Here is a 23,450-nt window from a genome sequence, read left to right as displayed (position 1 = left end):
GATTGTAATAACTTCATCAGGTCCTGGCCACCAGGATGAGGGGCAGAAAAACCGCTGAGCGCAACTGCACTGCGTCTCCTGAGCTGCGGACACAGGGCATCTCTCACTTTACTACACGCTTTCCGTTACCCCATTCACTTCTATGGGAGCTATGCAGCAGATCTCTTAAGCCTCTGCTGGCTGGGGTCTAGAAGCCATTCTGCTTCCTATGGGCCACGAGGAAGAGAGGGAATAATTATTTAGTACTGCACCTGGTTGAAGACCCCTCTCGGTAGTATTATTTATTATTGTTATATAGCACCATTGATTCCATGGTGCTGTACATGAGAGGGGGTTACATACAAATTACAGATATCACTTACAGTTAACAAATTAACAATGACAGACTGATACAGAGGTGAGAGAGGACCCTGCCCTTTCGGGCTTACATTCTACAGGATGGTGGGGAAGGAGACAGTAGGTTGGTGGGTTGCAGCAGTTCCGGTGATGGTTGATGTGATATCACCGGTAGTGGTGAGAGAGAAGGAGGTAGCGGGGTCATTGCAGGCTGTAGGCTTTCAGGTTCCGTCTGAAGGATCCGAGTGTGGTTGATAGTCGGACTTGTTGGGGCAAAGAATTCCAGAGGATTGGGGCTATTCGGGAGAAGTCTTGGAGGCAGTTGGGTGAGGAGTGAATAAGTGTGGAGGAGAGAAGGAGGTCTTGGGAGGACCGGAGATTACATGAGGGAAGGTATAGGGAGATTAGTTCAGAGATGTATGGAGGAGACAGGTTATAGATGGCCTTGTAGGTCAGTATTAGTAATTTGAACTGGACACGCTGAGGGAATGGGAGCCAGTGAAGAGATTTGCAGAGGGGAGAAGCGGAGGAGTAGCGAGGAGAGAGATGAATTAGTGGGGCAGAAGAGTTAAGGATGGACTGGAGAGGTGCGAGAGTGTTAGCAGGGAGGCCACAGAAAAGGATGTTGCAGTAGTCGAGGCGGGAGATGATGAGGGCATGCACAAGCGTTTTAGTAGATTGAGGGTTGATGAAGGGACGGATTCTGGAAATATTTTTGAGCTGGAGGCGACAGGAGGTAGAAAGAGCTTGGATGTGCGGTTTGAAGGACAGGGCAGAGTCAAAAGTTACTCGGAGGCAGCGGACCTCCGGTACTGGGGAAAGCATGATGTCGTTATTTGTGATAGATAGGCAAGGAAGATCTGTGAGATGGAGGAAAGATGAGGAGTAAATATTTGTCCACATTGAGCTTGAGGAAGCGAGAGGAGAAGGAGGATATAGCTGATAGACACTCTGGGATTCCGGGCAGCAGAGAGGTGACGTCTGGGTCAGAGAGGTAGATCTTAGTGTCATCGGCATAAAGGTGGTACTGCAATCCGTGGGACTTTGAGTTGCCCCAGGCCAAGTGTGTAGATTGAGAAGAGTAGGGGTCCTAGAACAGAGCCTTGGGGGACTCCAACAGAGAGAGGGTGGGATGAGGAGGTGGTGTGGGAGTGGGAGACGCTGAATGTGCGGTTGGAAAGGTATGAGGAGATCCAGTATAGGGCGAGTTCTTTGATGCCAAAGGAGGAGAGGATCTGTAGTAGGAGGCAGTGGTCAACTGTGTCAAATGCAGAGGACAGGTCTAGAAGGAGAATAGAGTATTGCCCGTTAGCTTTGGCTGTAAGTAGGTCGTTAGTAATTTTGGTCAGGGCTGTTTCAGTGGAATGATGGGGGCGGAAACCAGATTGTAGATTGTCAAAGAGCAGGTTAGATGATAGGTGGGAGGAAAGTTAAGTGTGGACGTGCTGTTCCAGGAGTTTGGAAGCGAATGGGAGCAGCGATATTGGGCGATAGCTGGACATAGCGGTTAGGTCGAGGGTTGGCTTTTTAAGGATAGGTGTGATTGTGGCATGCTTGAAAGCAGAAGGGAATGTACCGGACGTTAGCGATAGGTTGAAGAGATGGTTTAGGGATGGGATAAGTGTGGTGGTGAGGTTGGGGAGGAGATGGGATGGGGTCGAGTGCACAGGTTGTGAGGTGCGATTTGGAGAAGAGACGATTAAGCTCCCCTTCAGTGATGTTGGAGAGTGAGGTTATGGGGTTTGGGCATTGGTCTGGTATACAAAGGGGTTGTGGTGGTTGAACAAGGAAGACTTGCCTTGTTTGGTCGATCTTATTTTTGAAGTGTGTGGCCAAGTCCTCGGCAGAGATGAGGGAGGTTGGAGGGGGCGGAGGAGGGAGTGAAGACTTGAGTAACTGTTTGGGATTGTAGGATAGGGAAGATACGAGGGTTGTGAAGTAGGCCTGTTTAGCAGAGGTGAGGGCAGATTTGAATGCGAGTGTTGCCTGTCTGAATGCAGTGAAGTGTCATAGGTTACCTGAAAACTGAGGCCATGACGCTACCACAACGCGAGGGAAAGCTGCAAAAATAGCATGTTTCTATGGAAACAGGGCAAAACGGATTTTGTCTAAAATGTCAGAAATATTATGTGACAAAGAATGAGGTAAAGCGCGTGTGCAAAAAGTAGCAAAGGAGCGAGCACAGAAGAGCAAGAGCAAAACAGTGAGAGCATGAAAGAGAAAAGGCAGGAGAGCGATGGAAGAAGGAACGTGAATAAGCAGGGGGCAGAGCGAGCAATGGAGTGTGCAGGAGAGAGAGCAACAGAGTGTACGGAAGAGAGAACAAGAGGGTGCGGGAGAGAAGAGTGCAGGCGAGAGAGCAAAAGTGTACAGAGGAGAGAGCAAGTGAGTGGGAGAACAAGAGAGTGTGGAAGAGAGCAAGAGTGTAAAGAAGAGAGGGAAAACAAGAGTGCAGAAGAGAGCAACAGAGTGTATGGGGAAGAGAGCAAGTGAGGATGCAGGAGAGCAAGAGGGAGTGCAGAAGACAGAGCAACAGTGCACGGGGAGAGAACAACAGTGTATGAGGGAGAGCAACAGAGTGGGCGGGAGAGAGAGGTTCGGTCACCAAACAAATAAAATATCAAACTAAAATTATATACATAAACTTTTTTATATATAAACACAAACTATACAAATATATACAAGACTACACTAAAGACCCCACAATCAAGCCCACCATTCCCAACCCCCGCACTGACCTGAGAGCTGGCCCTGCGTCTCATGCCTCAGTCCATGTCCAACGTCCATAGGCCACACCAGGCAGTGCCAGTGTTTCCCCAAACACCCCATAGTCCCACAAGATAAACCCACCTCCCCCCTTTTCCCACCACCCAACCTAACACCTACACACAAATCTAGATCCCTATATACAGAGAAGGAAATAAGTATTTGAACCCTTGCTGATTCTATAAGTTTGCCCACTGACAGACATGAACAGTCTATAATTTTAAGGGTCGGTTAATTTTAACATTGAGAGATAGAACATCAAAAATAAAATCCAGAAAATCACATTGTATAAATTATATACACTTATTCGCATTTTGCAGTGAGAAATAAGTATTTGATCCCTCTGGCAAACAAGACTTAATACTTGGTGGTAAAACCTTTGTTGGCAGGCTCAGCAGTCAGACGTGTCTTGTAGTTGATGATGAGGTTTGCGCACATGTCAGGGGGAGTTTTGCTCCATTCCTCTTTACAGATCATCTCTAAAGCATGAAGATTTTGAGGCTGTCACTTGGCCACTCGGAGCTTCACCTCCCTCCATAAGTTTTCTGTGGGAATAAGGTCTGGAGATTAGCTAGCCACTCCAGGACCTTAATGTGCTTCTTTTTCAGCCACTGCTTTGGTGCCGCGGCTGTATGTTTTGGGTCATTGTCTTGCTGGAAGACCCAGCCATGAGAGATAGACAGAGCAACAGAGTGTACGGGGGAGAGAGAGATTGAGCCTTAAGGGCCTGTCACACTAAGAGATATCGCTAGCGATATCGTTGTGTCTGATACTTACCTACAACCCGCTCCCCCGCTGGTTATCGCTGATCGCGCGAGAACGTCCAGGACCGTTTCTCGTCGTCAGCTTCCTGCGGCTCTTCCTGTGGAGAGACTAGCGTGGAGCCGGGCGGGAGGACGCCGGATCGCCTAGTGTGACAGGTAAGTAGCGACCCCCGGCCCCAGCGATATCGCTGGTGAGATCTGCCTGTGTGGCAGCCAGTGGCGTAGCAAATGTTTGTGGCGCTCGGGGCGGTCGAAAAATTTGCCGCCCCTTTGGTCGCTGATAATCCGGAAGTGTTATGAATTAGTCACCGGAGAAAAAAAACAAAAATGCAAGTCCAGAAAACCGGAGAGGTTGGTAACTGATCCTATTCACACAACTAACAGTAGCCGTGGAGTGTTCCTACGGTGCCCTAGACCCCTCGTCACAGTCGGAGAGCTAAATAAGCCTAAAGAATGAAAGGGGAAATCTAAACTGCCCCAGAGCAGACCCCAAAGCAATAGACAGCCCCCAACATGTATTGTCGGTGAAAACACAAACACAGACAGAAAGACAGGCAGAGCAAACGATGGGGCCCAACTAACTAGATAGGAAAGGACAGAAAATATGCTAGCTGCAATCCGCGAAAACCCTACCAAAAATGTCCCAACACGTCTGATAAGAAAAACGGCCCTGAAGTCACTAGACTTCAAAATCCCTATATCAGCACTCTGATATATTCTGAAGACAGAGCAAAAGAGATTTAACCGATCAGGGACAAAATGGAAATTCAGCAAAGCCCCAACCGGGGCCGGCTGAACACAAAACTAAGCAAATCAGACAAAATCTCATGGAACAATAACAGAGCAAAACTTAGCTTTCAGAAGACAGGAACTGAACTGGAGGCCAGAGCTCAGAGCAGAGAAATCACCAGCAACCTTACAGGGTGTCAGCAGCCTTATATCCACTCAGATTCCGGATGTCCAATCGCAATCCACCTGTTCAGATGACAGGTTTCTCCCATCCAAATCAGTTTCACCACCTCCTTTAACCAGCAGAGGGAGTTCATCGGACATCAAAGGTGAACGAGAAAATGAGCTCACAATAGTACCTCCCCCTTGAGGGGTCACCGAATCCTCATCCACGCCACCAGGCCGATCAGGATGGGCCCGATGAAAACCACACACCAATCTTTCGGCATGAATATCAGATGCAGAGACCCAAGAATTATCCTCCTGTCCATAACCCTTCCACTTAACCAAATACTGGAGTCTCTGTCTAGCCAGACGAGAATCCAGTATCTTCTCAACCTCATATTCCACATTACCTTCAACCAATACAGGGTCAGGAGGTGCCACCACAGGAACTACTGGCTCAACAAACCTCTTCAACAGAGACTTATGAAACACGTTATGGATCTTAAATGTAAGAGGAAGAGCCAATCGAAAAGAGACCGGATTAAGAATCTCCAAAATCTTGTAAGGTCCAATAAATCTAGGTTTAAACTTTGGAGAAGCCACCTTCATAGAGATATTCTTTGACAACCAAACCATATCACCCACCTTAAACCGGGGACCAATGGTCCTATGCCGGTTGGAAAACCGTTGGGCCTTTTCCTGGGAGAGAGACAACTTATCCACCACTTGGTCCCAAATATGGTGCATTCTCTCCACCACAGTGTCAACACCTGGGCAGGCAGAAGACTCCACCTGCCCTGAAGAGAATCGAGGATGAAACCCAAAGTTACAAAAAAAAGGTGACATCAAAGTGGCAGAACTAGCTCTACTATTTAAAGCAAGTTCGGCTAAGGGCAAAAATGAGACCCAATCATCCTGATCAGCAGAGATAAAACATCTCAAATAAGACTCAAAAGTCTGGTTTGTTCTCTCCGTCTGCCCATTGGTCTGAGGGTGAAACGCAGAGGAGAAGGACAACTGAATTCCCCGCTTGGAACAAAAAGTCCTCCAAAATCTAGAGACAAACTGAACTCCTCTGTCAGATACAATGCTCTCAGGAATCCCATGCAAGCGAACCACCTGTTGCAAAAACAAGGGCACCAACTCTGAGGAAGATGGCAACTTAGGGAGTGGTACAAGATGGACCATATTAGAGAATCTATCACAAATCACCCAGATAAGTCATTCTCTGAGAGACAGGCAGATCAGAAATAAAATCCATTGAAATATGGGTCCATGGCCTCCTGGACACCGGCAAAGGCATCAACAACCCACTAGAGCGAGAACAAGGTTTAGACTGGGAGCAAGTCCCACAGGACTGCACAAAATTCCTGACATCACGAGATAAGGCGGGCCACCAAAAAGACCGACTCACCAAATCTCTAGTACCAAAAATACCTGGATGGCCAGCCAATGCGGAGCAATGAACTTCAGACATTACTCTCTTTCTCCACTGGTCAGGAACATACAATTTTCCAATGGGACAATGCTCAGGTTTGTCCTACTGAAACTCTTCTAGAGCACGTCTCAAATCGGGCGAGATGGCAGAAAGAACTACCCCCTCACCTAAGATGGTAGCAGGCTTGGTCACAATAGGAGAATCAGCAAAGAAACTCCTAGAGAGGGCGTCTGCCTTGACATTCTTAGTGCCTGGAAGAAAAGAGACCACAAAATCAAAACGTGTGAAAAACAAGGCCCACCTAGCCTGTCTAGGATTCAAGCGTTTGGCCGACTCCAGTTAAATCAAATTCTTGTGGTCAGTGAGGACCACGACTTGATGTCTAGCTCCCTCCAACCAATGTCTCCACTCCTCAAATGCCCATTTCATGGCTAACAGTTCCCGATTCCCCACATCATAGTTGTGTTCAGATGGGGAGAACTTTTGGCAAAAGAAAGTACAGGGATTCATTTTAGATGTTACCGGATCTTTTTGGGACAAAACAGCTCCTGCACCAATCTCAGAAGCGTCCACCTCTACCTGGAACGGGAGTGAGACATCAGGTTGCCGCAAAACCGGGGCGGAGGTAAATCTTCGCTTCAGCTCCTGAAAGGAAGAAACAGCCTCCGGAGACCAATTTAACACATCAGCACCCTTCCTAGTCAAATCAGTCAATGGTTTGGCAATACCAGAAAAATTAGCTATAAATTTACGATAAAAATTAGCAAAACCCAAAAACTTCTGGAGGGCCTTCAAAGAAGTAGGCTGAACCCAATCATAAATGGCCTGTACCTTGGCCGGGTCCATTTCAGTAGTTGACGGAGACCAAATAAATCCCAAAAATGAAATCCTCTGTACACCAAAAAGGCATTTCAATCCCTTAACATACAGGGAATTCTCCCTCAAAATCCGGAACACAGTCCGAACATGTTCCACATGAGAGTCCCAATCCCTGGAAAAGATCAAAATATCATCCAGATAGATGATCAAAAATTTATCCACAAAGTCCCGGAAAACATCATTCATGAAGCACTGGAAGACAGAAGGGGCATTAGTGAGCCCAAAAGGCATCACCAGGTACTCAAAATGTCCCTCCCGGAGTATTAAACGCCGTCTTCCATTCATCCCCATGCTTAATGCGAATAAGATTATACGCCCCCCTGAGGTCAAGCTTGGTAAACCAGCAAGCACCTTTAACTCTGGAGAATAGATCAGAAATCAGGGGTAACGGATACTGATATTTAATAGTAATTTTGTTGAGGGCACGATAATCAATACAAGGCCTTAATGAACCATCTTTCTTGGCCACGAAAAAAAACCCAGCACCCAAGGGTGAAGAGGATGGTTTAATATGACCCTTCTCCAACGACTCCTTAATAAGATCGCATAGCCTCGTGCTCGGGTACAGATAAATTGAAAAGCCGACCCTTGGGAAATTTACACCCCGGGCTCAGTTCAATTGCACAGTCATAACTCCTATGAGGAGGCAGAGACGCAGACTCATTCTCACTAAATACATCATAGTAGTCCGCCAAATAGGAACATCATGCAACTGGGGAGAGGTGGAGAAAACAGGAGTGTCACTAAGAGCACACTGACAACCCCAACTCACCACAGACAAAGATTTCCAATCCAAAACTGGATAATGGATTTGTAACCAGGGAAACCCCAGAACAATGGTATCATGCAGATTATGCAACACCAAAAACTGCAATTTTCTTGGTGGTCTGGGGCAACCCACATTACCACCTGGGTACAAAACAGAGGTTTATTCTTCGCCAAAGGAGTAGCATCAATACCCCTCAAAGGGATAGGCGTCCGCAGAGGCATCATGGAAAAACCACAACGTTTAGCAAAATCCAAGTCCATCAGGTTCAGAGCCGCTCCTGAATCCACAAAAGCCTTAGCGGAAAATGTGGACAGGGAGCAGATCAGAGTAATTGCCAGAAGAAACTTAGGTTGAACACCACCAGAGAAGAGAGAGAGAGGATTCAAAAAGATATAAATAAACTGGAGCAGTGGGCAGCAACTAACAGAATGGTTTTTAACAGGGAAAAATGCAAAGTACTACATCTGGGCAATAAAAATGTAAAAAGCATATACAGAATGGGAAGAATAGGGCTAAGCAACAGCACATGTGAAAAAGACTTGGGTATACTAATAGATCACAGACTGAATATGAGTCAACAGTGTGATGCAGCAGCAAAAAAGGCAAATGCAATTCTAGGATGTATTAACAGAAGCTTACAGTCTAGATCACTTGAAGTCATTATTTCCCTCTACTCCTCTTTGGTCTGACCTCATCTGGAATATTGTGTCCAGTTTTGGGCACCACATTTTAAAAAAGACATCAACAAACTGGAGCAAGTTCAGAAAAGAGCGACCAGAATGGTGACCGGTCTGCAAACCCTGTCTTATGAGGAAAGGTTGCAGGATTTGGGAATGTTTAGTTTGCAAAAGAGAAGACTGAGAGGAGACTTAATAGCTGTCTACAAATATCTAAAGGGCTGTCACATTGTAGAAGGATCAACTTTATTCTCATTTGCACAAGGAAAGACTAGAAGCAATGGGATGAAACTGAATGGGAGGAGACACAGATTAGATATTAGAAAAAACTTTTTGACAGTGTGATCAATGAGTGGAACAAGCTGCCACGAGAAGTGGTGAGTTCTCCTTCAATGGAAGTCTTCAAACAGAGGCTGGACAGACATCTGACTGGGATGATTTAGCGAATCCTGCTTTGAGCAGGGGGTTGGACCAGATGGCCCAGGAGGTCCCTTCCAACTCTACCATTCTATGATCATGCCATTCTCCTGACTAGAATAGCTGACTGGAGATACAGCGACTTACATAAACAGTGGGTGATTTTAGAAAAACTCCTCTCTCCTTGCTCTCTATACTGGATACCATGGTGTGGTGCCAATTTTAGGCCCCCGATCTTGGACTTTCCACCTCTTACACAGATAGTGTTGAGATTTTGGGATAGAAATCGGGGGAGACTGAGACTTTGTAACATTCCGAGTAGACTGGGCCCCGTTTGACAACATTGCTTTCCCTCCAGCAGTGGACAGGACTGTGTTTCTATGCTGGAGATCTGTCGGTCGGGTGAGACCGGGCAAGGTGGCGGACAGACTCTCTGGGCTCTCCACTGTGGGGGGGTTGCGGGACACCTGCCATAGCAAATCGCTATCTTGGCTTGAATTTGCTCAGTTGAAGGACTTCCTTTCGGGTATTTCCTTTAACACATCGACCCGATTTGAGTCCTTGATGCTGGCCGCGGAGGGTCCTACCCACACAGTCTCCTTGCTTTACAGCTTGATCCTGGAAACGTTATCTATTGACACCCCCCGCTTTATTACAGCTTGGGAGAGGGATCTGCGGATCACCCTCTCTGAGGCAGACCGTCTGAAGATCTTTACCCTTACCCACAAGACCTCTATATCTTGCAGATCACAAGAGAAAAATTATAAAATATTAACGCGTTGGTATAGGTGTCCTGTGCTCCTCCATAAAATAAATCCTGCAATTTCAAACTTATGCTGGAGATGTGACAATGAGGAGGGGTCTATGCTTCTTATATGGTTGTCTTGCAGTCTTCTACGTCCATTTTGGGAAGCTGTTTTTGGAGCCTTTCACTTGATGACGGGCGTTCGCTGTGAGCCATCCCCTTAAATAGCTCTCCTTTCATTGATTCCTGGGTCTATAACAACCATAAAGGGATTATGAGGTTCTGCTTAATAGCGGCCAGAACAATTATTCCCCGGTACTGGAGAGCGACAGGGGTTCCGTCTGCGGTGGAGTGGGTGTCTGAGATGGATAGAGTGAACCGAATGGAGTCGCTGATGGCTCAAGATGATGAATCTGTGACCGAGCGGGGACAAATGTGGTTCCTCTGGGAGACATTCAAGGAGAGTTCGGAGTTTCCGGGCTGGTTAACTGAGTTTCCATAGTTTTCGTAGGGTAGCTGGGACCGAGGTTGGTTTATTTCCCCTTCCCCCATTTCTTACCCACTTTCTCTATTCTCTTTCCCTCTTCTTGACTTTATTTCTCTATATCTGCCTTTTTTCCTACAAAATCTCAGAATAATTAGTCCAAAGGTTACTAAAATGTGAATGGACATGACGTGTCTGATTTGAGATATCTAGGATTACAAGCTTGTTTTGTTCCTCACAATGTTGTATCTTACCTGTCTGTATATTCTGATGTATTCATATGTATATCATCTTTCTGGATTGTTGTACCTTATTTTGAAAAGTTTAATAAACACATTTATGGGAAAAAAAAAAATTCTGACACCTTTTTTTTTGTTTTTTACCATTCTTTCCTTCTATTGAGTACCCTAGAATCTGCGGTATGGCTGGTGATTCTGTTATGAATGAGTCACCGGAGGAGGAAAAAACAAAAATGCAAGCTAAGTCCAGAAAACCGGAAACGTTGGCAGCTAACGGATTGCAGACCCCTGATCCTATTCACACAACTAACAGTAGCCGTGGGGGGTTCCTACGGTGCCCTAGACACCTCGTCACAGCCGGAGAGCTAAATAAGGCTAAAGAAAGAAAGGGGAAATCTAAACTGCCCCAGAGCAGACCCCAAAGCAATAGACAGCCCCCAACATGTATTGTCGGTGAAAAGCAGATGAAAACACAGACAGAAAGACAGGCAGATAAACGATGGGGCCCATCTAACTAGATAGGAAAGGACAGAAAAGATGCTGGCTGCAATCCGCAAAAACCCTACCAAAAATGTCCCAACACGTCTGATAGGAAAAACGGCCCTGAAGTCACTAGACTTCAAAATCCCTATATCAGCACTCCGATATATTCTGAAGACAGAGCAAAAGAGATTTAACCGATCAGGGACAAAAATGGAAATTCAGCAGAGCCCCAGCCCGGGCTGGCTGAACACAAAACTGTTGTTCATTTTTCCCTTCACCAGTGAGGTCTGATGAACTCCCTCTTCTGGCAAAGGAAGGTAGTGAGGCTGATTACCAAACAGCTGAGCAGGTAGATGATGACTGGGTCACAGGAACTGATGACTGGATATAAGGCAGCCGACGCCCTGCTGCCTTGCTGGTGATCTTCCTGCTGGATTCTTGGAGACCAGTCTGATTTCTGCTTCTCAAAGCTAAGGTTTGCTCTGCCTTTTGTACACTTTAGTTCTGGTTTTGTTTGCCTTGTTTTTTGGAGTTCAGCCATCCCCGGCCGGGGGTGAGCTGAATTCCATTTTTGTCTCTGATCTGTTGATCTCTGGCTCTGTCTTCAGAATATACCTGAGTGCTGATATAGTCTTTTTGAAGCCTAGCGACTTCAGGGCCTGTTTTTCCTATCAGTCTGTTGGTTCATTTTTGGGTAGGGTTTTTGCGGATTGCAGACAGCAGCTTTTCTATCCTGTCCTATTTAGTTAGCTTGGGCCCCATCATTTGCTCAACCTATCTTTCTATCTGTGTTAGTGTTTTTCATCTTGCTTTACAGTCATTATATGTTGGGGTCTGCTCTGGGGCAGTTTAGATTTCCCCTTTCAGTCTTTAGGCTAATTTAGTTCTCCGGCTGTGATCGAGGGGTCTAGGGCACCGTAGGAACCCCCCACGGCTACTGCAGGTTATGTTGATAGGTTCAGGGGTCTGCAATCCGATAGCTTCCAACTTCTCTGGTTTTCTGGACTTAGCTATTATTTTTGTTTTTTCCTCCTTCTGTGACTCATCCATAACACAAAACTAAGCAAATCAGACAAAATCTCATGGAACAATAACAGAGCAACACTTAGCTTTCAGAAGACAGGAACTGAACTGGAGGCCAGAACTCGGAGCAGAGAAATCACCAGCAACCTTACAGGGTGTCGGCTGCCTTATATCCACTCAGAGATTCCGGATGTCCAATCGCAATCCACCTGTTCAGATGACAGGTTTCTCCCATCCAAATCTGTTTCACCACCTCCTTTCACCAGCAGAGGGAGTTCATCGGACATCAAAGGTGAACAAGAAAATGAGCTCACAACACGGAAGCATCCGAAGAGCCCACACTACACTCAAAGATCTAATTTTTAGTCTGCTACTAACTCTGCTGTTATTATTTCTAGACTTTCATCTTCTTGCAGTTCTCTATATATATATATGTATGTATTAGCTTGATGATGCTGGATGAAGACCTAATGGCTTTTTTAATAATAATTTTTAATAATGTGACAGACCTTACATATTGGATTATATAGAGCCCTGTTTTTTATTAAATACCGTCCTGTCTTGTTAGCTGTATAATGCAATGATGGCTAATGGAGCATGGGAAAGATTCCTTTCTAATGGAGGAGCTGATGGACTGGTAGTTTGGTCACCGGCTCCTCGATCATCAGTCATTTTATTTCTAAAAAGAGAGGGGACTATGTAATAAAAGAGGGCACTGTAAATAATAAAATTAACAAGAATACACTATGTAAGAGACAGCACTATACATAACAGCAGAGGAAGCTATATAATAAGGGACGGCATCATATATAACTATAATAAGGGATGGTATTATACATAATAAGAGGAAACTATGTAACTAAGGATGGTGTTATACAGAATTAGTGAGTATACTATATACTAAGGGACTGTGTTAGACATAGTGAGTACACTATATACTAAGGGACTGTGTTAGACATAATAAACGATAGTCTTCCTCCATCTCCCCCTGTTCCTAAGTCCCCCTTCCTCCCATCCCAATCCCCCACACCCCTCATTGTCCTCTCCCCCACCCCATCATTGCCCTCTTCACCACCTCCATCATTTTCTTCTCCCCCACCACTCCCATCTTTGCCCATTCCACCACCTCCATCATTTCCTCCTCCCCCACCACCCCATCATCATTTATTTTTCCCCCACCACCCCATCATTGCCCTCTCCATCACCCCCACCCTTGCCTTCTCCCCATCATTGCCTTCTCCTTCACCCCATCACTAATAATAATCTTTATTTTTATATAGCGTTAACATATTCCGCAGCGCTTTACAGTTTGCACACATTATCATCACTGTCCCCGATGGGGCTCACAATCTAAATTCCCTATTAGTATGTCCTTAGAATGTGGGAGGAAACCAGAGTACCCGGAGGAAACCCACACCCACGCAAACACGGGGAGAGCATACAAACTCCTTGCAGATGTTGTCCTTGGTGGGATTCGAACCCACCAAGGACAACATCAAGGCTATCCACTGAGCCACCGTGCCGCCCTCCCATCATTGCCTGCTCCATCACCCCATCATTGCCTGCTCCATCACCCCATCATTGTCTTCTCCCCATCACTCCCATCATTGCCTTCTCCATCACCCCATCATAGTCTGCTCCATCACCCCATCACTGCCTGCTCCATCACCCCATCATTGTCTTCTCCCCATCACTCCCATCATTGCCTTCTCCATCACCCCATCATTGCCTTCTCCATCACTCCATCACTGCCTTCTCCATCACCCCATCACTGCCTTCTCCATCACCCCATCACTGCCTTCTCCATCACCCCCATCATTGCCTTCTCCATCACCCCCATCATTGCCTTCTCCATCACTGCCTTCTCCATCACTCCCTTCTCCATCACTCCCATCATTGCCTTCTCCATCACTCCCATCATTGCCTTCTCCATCACCCCCATCATTGCCTTCTCCATCACCCCCATCATTGCCTTCTCCATCACCCCCATCATTGCCTTCTCCATCACCCCCATCATTGCCTTCTCCATCACCCCATCATTGCCTTCTCCATCACTCCCATCATTGTCTGCTCCATCACCCCCATCATTGCCTTCTCCATCACTCCCATCATTGTCTGCTCCATCACCCCCATCATTGCCTTCTCCTTCACCCCATCACTGCCTGCTCCATCACCCCATCATTGTCTTCTCCCATCACCCCAGGCATTATGGCCTTCTCTCCCCATCACGGTCTTCTCATGTCCCCATCTCCTCCAGGGCCAGGCTAACCTACACACACAGACACAGACATACACACACAGACATACATACACACAGACACCACCTCTCTCCTCTCACCTGTCCGCAGCATCGCGTGCGCTTCCTCGCTCACACAGCAGTGGCCTCTGAATGATGACGTCATTCAGCGGCGCTTCTCTGTGTCAAACAGGAAGCGCGGCCTCCGGGCAGGAAGCAGGACGGGTCCTTGCAGCTCCGCTCCTGCTATTCCCGCTTGCAGGCAGCGGAGCTGCTGTGATTGCTCCCTGCCCACTGTTGCACTGCACTGTGCCTCCGCGCTTCTCCCACAGAGAGGAATTACTGCTGCTGCCGCGCCGCCCCCACACATGTGCCGCCTGGGGAGGACCCCCCCCCCTCTACGCCACTGGTGGCAGCTCACTAGCGACCACTTAGCGATGTACCAGCGATCCTGACCACATCATATCGCTGGTCGGGATCGCTGGTGCATCGCTAAGTGTGACAGTACCTTTAGGGAAGAAAGTAAGAGAACAAGCACAAAATACAGCGATGTGAAAAAACAAGAGAGAAATGGGAGCAAAAGACAGTGAGCACAAAAAGCATGGCAGACAATGAGCAAGAGAGTGAGCATGAGAGAATGATCCTCATATAAGAGATGGGAGCCAAAGAGTTAGGCTGTGTGCACACGCTGCGGATTTTGCTGCGATTCCGGCCGCTGCGGACCCGCTGCAGTTTTTGCTGCGGTGTACAGTACCATGATTCCCTATGGGAATCAAAAACCGCTGTGCAGACGGTGCGGAATTTTCCGCGCAGATTATCTGCGGTTTTCAATCCGCAGAAAAAATTAACATATCAATTCTTTCTACAGATTCCGCTGCGGTTTGCCATCTCCTCCATTGAGGAGATGAAAAACCGCAGGGCAAAATCCGCGCGGATGAATCCGCACCTAAATCCGCAGCGTGTGCACACAGCCTAAGGGTGAAAGAGCAAATGTGATAGAGAGCAAGCGCCCGAGAGATGAATGCAAAGGAGAAAAATAGAGGATATCTTCTGCTATTATCGATTTCAGCTCCTGCAGCCAACACCTGGGTTCCAGGGCCCCCCCATACACGGCAGGGGCACTGTTATGGGTTTACCTTGACAAAGAGAAGCCAAAAGATGGCAGCGCCTGATTTCTCCTACTCTTCCACTGATTAGAAGCACTTCATCTTCATATTAAATGGTGTAAGTTCATTTTAGCAGTGCAGGGGTTAATCTGCTCAGTTGAGAGCTCCTGGAAGCTTTTCTGCATTAAGGCTCTCAGCTGTGCACTATCCGCCCCTCCCATCTCCTCTATAATCTGGGCCCTGGCTGGCACTCATTGTGAGAGCCAGCTTATGCTGCATGACTGGAGGTTGTTGGTGGTTGTTACTGGAGAAGGCATTTAGTGGATTTATCTGTTACTAGGTTTTGAGTGTGTGATAATTCCCTTTCTTCTCCTACTTTTGTTTTACCCCATCCTCCACTCCCTGATGAATTCATAGAATCATAGAATGGTAGAGTTGGAAGGGACCTCCTGGGCCATCTGGTCCAACCCCCTGCTCAAATCAGGATTCGCTAAATCATCCCAGTTAGATGTCTGTCCAGCCTCTGTTATATGTGTGAGTATATGTATAATTAGCATTTTCCTTTATCCCTGTTCGTATTACCTTGTTAGTCTGGTTGGTGTACTACTGTATACTACTACTCCCCTATTCCGTGGGTGGTGGAAGGGTACTGACTGAGGGCATGGTTGCAGGAGATAAGGCAAGGAATGTGGCCCCGGCATCTTCACCATCAGAAGTAATCCGGGGAAAAGAGTGAGCTTGGACCCCCTTAGTGTTACGTACAGGGAAGGAGCCCGTGGTCCAGGGGCACCTGACAAGCGTGAGAGGCAATGCCAAATATGTGCCCATGTACATGTGATTGCACTCACGGAGACTCACTTTCCTGCTCATCCCAGAGAAGAGCTGCTTGTGGGCGCACATTCCCATCTTTCCCTACTAGGGGACAGGAATACTTCACAAGTTGTAGGGTGGCTGCTCTGTGAGTTAACTGGGCCCATGTAAATTGGGATGAATGCTCAGTAACTACACTGCAAGCTTCCTGACTTCACCTCAGATCAGTTGCCAGACGAGCAGCGCCCCGATGCAAGATGATCCAGGGTGGAGACATCAAAAGATGACGACAGCAGAGCAGAATCTGATGTAAAGACATCACCGAGCTGCAATGACTGAAGTCCTATGAAAAGAAAAGGGGGAGACAGGGCGCTTCCAATGCGTAGGTCTGTATGGAAAGTAGATGAGTCCACAGCAAGTGTTAGGCTCACCTGATAGGGTTGTGAGAGTCACAACACCTATAATCGCATAAAACAGCGGCAGCAGTCTGCACGAGGTCCAAGGACTTGGTACAAAGAGAAGGCTGGTAGTGCAATAAGAGACTGCGCTGCTGTGGTAGAATTCAAGATAGCTGGGACTGGCTCAGGAAACGCGTTGGCAATAAAGATATCTTGAATTTTACCACAGCAGCGCAGTCTCTTATTGCACTACCAGCCTTCTCTTTATGACTGAAATCCTAAAAGACACATACCCGACAAAGATCTCAGTGCTGTGCACGAGTCACAGAATAACTGAAGGATGAAATCATAAAACATCCAAGAACAGGAGACGGCGGCAACAAAGTGTACAATCCTATACTATCTTAAGAGCTGCGCTCACTATTCTGCTGGTGCAGTCACTGTGTACATACATTACATTATTGATCCTGAGTTACCTCCTGTATTATACCCAAGAGCTGTAATCACTATTCTGCTGGTGCAGTCACTGTGTACATACATTACATTACTGATCCTGAGTTACCTCCTGTATTATACCCAAGAGCTGTAATCACTATTCTGCTGGTGCAGTCACTGTGTACATACATTACATTACTGATCCTGAGTTACCTCCTGTATTATACTCCAGAGCTGCACTCACTATTCTGCTGGTGCAGTCACTGTGTACATACATTACTGATTCTGAGTTACCTCCTGTATTATACCCAAGAGCTGTAATCACTATTCCGCTGATGCAGTCACTGTGTACATACATTACATTACTGATCCTGAGTTACATCCTGTATTATACTCCAGAGCTGCACTCACTATTCTGCTGGTGCAGTCACTGTGTACATACATTACATTACTGATCCTGAGTTACATCCTGTATTATACTCCAGAGCTGCACTCACTATTCCGCTGGTGCAGTCACTGTGTACATACATTACATTACTGATCCTGAGTTACCTCCTGTATTATACTCCAGAGCTGCACTCACTATTCTGCTGGTGCAGTCACTGTGTACATACATTACTGATTCTGAGTTACCTCCTGTATTATACCCAAGAGCTGTAATCACTATTCCGCTGATGCAGTCACTGTGTACATACATTACATTACTGATCCTGAGTTACATCCTGTATTATACTCCAGAGCTGCACTCACTATTCTGCTGGTGCAGTCACTGTGTACATACATTACATTACTGATCCTGAGTTACATCCTGTATTATACTCCAGAGCTGCACTCACTATTCTGCTGGTGCAGTCACTGTGTACATACATTACATTACTGATCCTGAGTTACATCCTGTATTATACTCCAGAGCTGTACTCGCTATTCTGCTGGTGCAGTCACTGTGTACATACATTACATTACTGATCCCGAGTTACATCCTGTATTATACTCCAGAGCTGCACTCACTATTCTGCTGGTGCAGTCACTGTGTACATACATTACATTACTGATCCTGAGTTACCTCCTGTATTATACCCAAGAGCTGTAATCACTATTCCGCTGATGCAGTCACTGTGTACATACATTACATTACTGATCCTGAGTTACATCCTGTATTATACTCCAGAGCTGTACTCGCTATTCTGCTGGTGCAGTCACTGTGTACATACATTACATTACTGATCCCGAGTTACATCCTATACTATCCTCAAGAGCTGTACTCGCTATTCTGCTGGTGCAGTCACTGTATATACATTACATTACTGATCCTGAGTTACAGTGGGGCAAAAAAGTATTTAGTCAGTCAGCAATAGTGAAAGTTCCACCACTTAAAAAGTTGAGAGGCGTCTGTAATTTACATCATAGGTAGACCTCAACTATGGGAGACAAACTGAGAAAAAAAAATCCAGAAAATCACATTGTCTGTTTTTTTTTTCATTTTATTTGCATATTATGGTGGAAAATAAGTATTTGGTCAGAAACAAAATTTCATCTCAATACTTTGTGATATATCCTTTGTTGGCAATGACAGAGGTCAAACGTTTTCTGTAAGTCTTCACAAGGTTGCCACACACTGTTGTTGGTATGTTGGCCCATTCCTCCATGCAGATCTCCTCTAGAGCAGTGATGTTTTTGGCTTTTCGCTTGGCAACACAGACTTTCAACTCCCTCCAAAGGTTTTCTATAGGGTTGAGATCTGGAGACTGGCTAGGCCACTCCAGGACCTTGAAATGCTTCTTACGAAGCCACTCCTTCGTTGCCCTGGCGGTGTGCTTTGGATCATTGTCATGTTGAAAGACCCAGCCACGTTTCATCTTCAATGCCCTTGCTGATGGAAGGAGGTTTGCACTCAAAATCTCACGATACATGGCCCCATTCATTCTTTCATGTACCCGGATCAGTCGTCCTGGCCCCTTTGCAGAGAAACAGCCCCAAAGCATGATGTTTCCACCACCATGCTTTACAGTAGGTATGGTGTTTGATGGATGCAACTCAGTATTCTTTTTCCTCCAAACACGACAAGTTGTGTTTCTACCAAACAGTTCCAGTTTGGTTTCATCAGACCATAGGACATTCTCCCAAAACTCCTCTGGATCATCCAAATGCTCTCTAGCAAACTTCAGACGGGCCCGGACATGTACAGGCTTAAGCAGTGGGACACGTCTGGCACTGCAGGATCTGAGTCCATGGTGGCGTAGTGTGTTACTTATGGTAGGCCTTGTTACATTGGTCCCAGCTCTCTGCAGTTCATTCACTAGGTCCCCCCGCGTGGTTCTGGGATTTTTGCTCACCGTTCTTGTGATCATTCTGACCCCACGGGGTGGGATTTTGCGTGGAGCACCAGATCGAGGGAGATTATCAGTGGTCTTGTATGTCTTCCATTTTCTAATTATTGCTCCCACAGTTGATTTCTTCACTCCAAGCTGGTTGGCTATTGCAGATTCAGTCTTCCCAGCCTGGTGCAGGGCTACAATTTTGTTTCTGGTGTCCTTTGACAGCTCTTTGGTCTTCACCATAGTGGAGTTTGGAGTCAGACTGTTTGAGGGTGTGCACAGGTGTCTTTTTATACTGATATATAGACTGAATATGAGTCAACAGTGTGATGCAGCAGCAAAAAAGGCAAATGCAATTCTAGGATGTATTAACAGAAGCATACAGTCTAGATCACGTGAAGTCATTATTTCCCTCTACTCCTCTTTGGTCAGACCTCATCTGGAATATTGTGTCCAGTTTTGGGCACCACATTTTAAAAAAGACATCAACAAACTGGAGCAAGTTCAGAAAAGAGCGACCAGAATGGTGACCGGTCTGCAAACCCTGTCTTATGAGGAAAGGTTGCAGTATTTGGGAATGTTTAGTTTGCAAAAGAGAAGACTGAGAGGAGACTTAATAGCTGTCTACAAATATCTAAAGGGCTGTCACATTGTAGAAGGATCAACTTTATTCTCATTTGCACAAGGAAAGACTAGAAGCAATGGGATGAAACTGAATGGGAGGAGACACAGATTAGATATTAGAACAAACTTTTTGACAGTTAGAGTGATCAATGAGTGGAACAGGCTGCCACGAGAAGTGGTGAGTTCTCCTTCAATGTAAGTCTTCAAACAGAGGCTGGACAGACATCTGACTGGGATGATTTAGCGAATCCTGCTTGGAGCAGGGGGTTGGACCAGATGGCCCAGGAGGTCCCTTCCAACTCTACGATTCTATGATAACAAGTTTAAACAGGTGCCATTACTACAGGTAATGAGTGGAGGGAAGAGGAGACTCTTAAAGAAGAAGTTACAGGTCTGTGAGAGCCAGAAATCTTGATTGCTTGTTTCTGACCAAATACTTATTTTCCACCATAATATGCAAATAAAATGAAAAAAAAAAACAGACAATGTGATTTTCTGGATTTTTTTTTCTCAGTTTGTCTCCCATAGTTGAGGTCTACCTATGATGTAAATTACAGACGCCTGTCATCTTTTTAAGTGGTGGAACTTGCACTATTGCTGACTGACTAAATACTATTTTGCCCCACTGTACATCCTGCATTATACTCCAGAGCTGCACTCACTATTCTGCTGGTGCAGTCACTGTGTTCATACATTACATTACTGATCCTGAGTTACCTCCTGTATTATACACCAGAGCTGCACTCACTATTCTGCTGGTGCAGTCACTGTATATACATTACACTACTGATCCTGAGTTACATCCTGTATTATACCCCAGAGCTGCACTCACTATTCTGCTGGTGCAGTCACTGTGTACATACATTACATTACTGACCCTGAGTTACATCCTGTATTATACACCAGAGCTGCACTCACTATTCTGCTGGTGCAGTCACTGTATATACATTACACTACTGATCCTGAGTTACATCCTGTATTATACCCCAGAGCTGCACTCACTATTCTGCTGGTGCAGTCACTGTGTACATACATTACTGATCCTGAGTTACCTCCTGTATTATACTCCAGAGCTGCACTCACTATTCTGCTGGTGCAGTCACTGTGTACATACATTACATTACTGATCCTGAGTTACATCCTGTATTATACCCCTGAGCTGCACTCACTATTCTGCTGGTACAGTCACTGTGTACATACATTATATTACTGATCCTGAGTTACATCCTGTATTATACTCCAGAGCTGCACTCACTATTCTGCTGGTGCAGTCACTGTGTACATACATTACACTACTGATCCTGAGTTACATCCTGTATTATACTCCAGAGCTGCACTCACTATTCTGCTGGTGCAGTCACTGTGTACATACATTACACTACTGATCCTGAGTTACATCCTGTATTATACCCCAGAGCTGCACTCACTATTCTGCTGGTGCAGTCACTGTGTACATACATTACTGATCCTGAGTTACATCCTGTATTATACCCCAGAGCTGCACTCACTATTCTGCTGGTGCAGTCACTGTGTACATACATTACATTACTGATCCTGAGTTACCTCCTGTATTATACCCCAGAGCTGCACTCACTATTCTGCTGGTGCAGTCACTGTGTACATACATTACATTACTGATCCTGAGTTACATCCTGCACTATACTCCAGAGCTGCACTCACTATTCTGCTGGTGCAGTCACTGTGTACATACATTACATTACTGATCCTGAGTTACATCCTGTATTATACCCCAGAGCTGCACTCACTATTCTGCTGGTGCAGTCACTGTGTACATACATTACATTACTGATCCTGAGTTCCCTCCTGTATTATACCCCAGAGCAGCACACACTATTCTGCTGGTGCAGTCACTGTGTACATACAGTACATTACTGATTCTGAGTTACATCCTGTATTATACCCCAGAGCTGCACTCACTATTCTGCTGGTGCAGTCACTGTGTACATACATTACATTACTTATCCTGATCTACATCCTGTATTATACTCCAGAGCTGCACTCACTATTCTGCTGGTGCTGTCACTGTGTACATACATTACATTACTGATCCTGAGTTACATCCTGTATTATACTCCAGAGCTGCACTCACTATTCTGCTGGTGCAGTCACTGTGTACATACATTACTGATCCTGAGTTACATCCTGTATTATACTCCAGAGCTGCACTCACTATTCTGCTGGTGCAGTCACTGTGTACATACATTACATTACTGATCCTGAGTTACATCCTGTATTATACTCCAGAGCTGCATTCACTATTCTGCTGGTGCAGTCACTGTGTACATACATTACATTACTGATCCTGAGTTACATCCTGTATTATACTCCAGAGCTGCACTCACTATTCTGCTGGTGCAGTCACTGTGTACATACATTACTGATCCTGAGTTACATCCTGTATTATACTCCAGAGCTGCACTCACTATTCTGCTGGTGCAGTCACTGTGTACATACATTACATTACTGAACCTGAGTAACATCCTGTATTATACTCCAGAGCTGCACTCACTATTCTGCTGGTGCAGTCACTGTGTACATACATTACATTACTGATCCTGAGTTACATCCTGTATTATATTCCAGAGCTGCACTCACTATTCTGCTGGTGCAGTCACTGAGTACATACATTACTGATCCTGAGTTACATCCTGTATTATACTCCAGAGCTGCACTCACTATTCTACTGGTGCAGTCACTGTGTACATACATTACATTACTGATCCTGAGTTACATCCTGTATTATATTCCAGAGCTGCACTCACTATTCTGCTGGTGCAGTCACTGTGTACATACATTACATTACTGATCCTGAGTTACATCCTGTATTATATTCCAGAGCTGCACTCACTATTCTGCTGGTGCAGTCACTGTGTACATACATTACTGATCCTGAGTTACATCCTGTATTATACTCCAGAGCTGCACTCACTATTCTACTGGTGCAGTCACTGTGTACATACATTACATTACTGATCCTGAGTTACATCCTGTATTATATTCCAGAGCTGCACTCACTATTCTGCTGGTGCAGTCACTGTGTACATACATTACTGATCCTGAGTTACATCCTGTATTATATTCCAGAGCTGCACTCACTATTCTGCTGGTGCAGTCACTGTGTACATACATTACTGATCCTGAGTTACATCCTGTATTATACTCCAGAGCTGCACTCACTATTCTGCTGGTGCAGTCACTGTGTACATACATTACATTACTGATCCTGAGTTACATCCTGTATTATACCCCAGAGCTGCACTCGCTATTCTGCTGGTGCAGTCACTGTGTACATACATTACATTACTGACCCTGAGTTACATCCTGTATTCTACCCCAGAGCTGCACTCACTATTCTGCTGGTGCAGTCACTGTGTACATACATTACATTACTGACCCTGAGTTACATCCTGTATTATACCCCAGAGCTGCACTCACTATTCTGCTGGTGCAGTCACTGTGTACATACATTACATTACTGAACCTGAGTTACATCCTGTATTATACTCCAGAGCTGCACTCACTATTCTTCTGGTGCAGTCACTGCGTACATACATTACATTACTGATCCTGAGTTACATCCTGTATTATATT

The sequence above is a fragment of the Dendrobates tinctorius genome, unplaced genomic scaffold (assembly GCF_039654945.1).
Source record: "Dendrobates tinctorius isolate UK_male_01 unplaced genomic scaffold, ASM3965494v1 ptg000142l, whole genome shotgun sequence".
Classification (NCBI taxonomy): domain Eukaryota; kingdom Metazoa; phylum Chordata; class Amphibia; order Anura; family Dendrobatidae; genus Dendrobates; species Dendrobates tinctorius.
This window is presented reverse-complemented; position numbering follows the sequence as displayed.